Genomic DNA, 1657 nt, shown 5'->3' on the forward strand with positions numbered 1-1657 from the left:
GAGTGTTTTGTACAGGAGAAATATTGGCCACAAAATTATTTTTGATTTAAATGAACAATGCACGCTAATGCTTAATAATTTTGATACCGAATTTCCTCACACAACTATAAAATAGTTGACATAAGTATCCGTGTTGCACACTGATACTGTAAACCGTATCTTCTGAAAATAAAAATCATGGTATTATTTGCGGATATTTCATTACAAAGAATAAACAAGTTAATCATACTTGGCAAGAATTAACAGAAAACTATGCAGTGAGGCGACCGACAGACTGAGGGGTATAGTTTTGTGCAAAATACCCGGTACCGCATATCAGGTACATTCAGGACATATTAAAATAGTTTAATGTTTTCTTTGTTAAATTATTTAAAGAAAATAAATGTATTGTATCATTAAATGTTTTATATGTTACCTATGATAGTATATATGATATTCCAATATCTCTTTAATTTATAATTTAATTCATGTTTCCATATAAAAACTTTGCCTGACAGGATTGATAAAGTTTTCTGTAAAAGCATCCAAATTAATTCTTCGGTAATATGACTAATACAACATTATAGTATTGACTAATACATCAATAGTATTGATATATTGCATGTTATGTCCAGTTATAATGTACAAGTATATATGATATTATTATGTGTATTATTTAATCAAAAAATAGTTTTAGTATATCGTACGTTATACATTTTATAATGAAGAATACAATTTATAGTAATACAAATACACAAAGTCAGTTGTTTCTGACCGGTTGAATATCACAGTCGACTGGCTGATACATATTTTAATTGGAAAGATGTTTTGACTATTGACGATGATTTTTCAGTGGAAGCCTTTTATTATGAATTCCCTCATTTTATTCTGTTGATGATAAACCTTTTTTGCTCCAATTATTTTACATATAAACTCATGACCGATAAGAACACATTTTGGTCATTTAATAACTTATTCATTTAACAATTAAAATGTTGTTTTTGCTGATTTTTGCAATTGATATTAACGATTATTTAACTGATTTTCACTCACTAAAATTGTCATTTCTAATGAATTCAAATTAGAAGAGGGTAGCTGTACATTCTCGTGTTCCAATTAAAATATAAAGTTTTAGGCATTATTTTGATATAATGCATAGCCTAAATTAATAACTTTTTAAGCATCCCAGTTATTTATTTGGACTTAAACATGTCTATAATTGCCTTGGAGACCCCTTGTTGCGGACTCACCAAGGCATCCAGAACCCATGCGAATCCCAATCCCAAATTTATTAATATCCCTACGTAATCGGCCTTACCCAAGTGTAGAAAGACATTAAATTTTATTCACTATATGCTGTACATCACACGATGTTTCGATAACTGTGAAAAAAACAGTTGTCACAAAAACTGAAGTATTGAGTTACCAGCATTCAACTTCAAATCCAATATCTTCGGGTAAGATCATAAAAACATCAAAATAGTGAGAAACGACCACGTGATGTTTTGCATTGTGTATTTAAACACTGGACGTGTATTCAAAACAATTTTTATAAAGGCCGTCGAGATAATGTGAGTACGTAGAAATTAATTAAAGTTGTTGACTTTAACGGATAACAGTTTTCAGAAGAGAGATTAGAGAGCTACCGACACATGTTGCTAACACTGACTTGCAGGGG

Source organism: Homalodisca vitripennis, chromosome 2 (assembly GCF_021130785.1).
Source record: "Homalodisca vitripennis isolate AUS2020 chromosome 2, UT_GWSS_2.1, whole genome shotgun sequence".
Classification (NCBI taxonomy): domain Eukaryota; kingdom Metazoa; phylum Arthropoda; class Insecta; order Hemiptera; family Cicadellidae; genus Homalodisca; species Homalodisca vitripennis.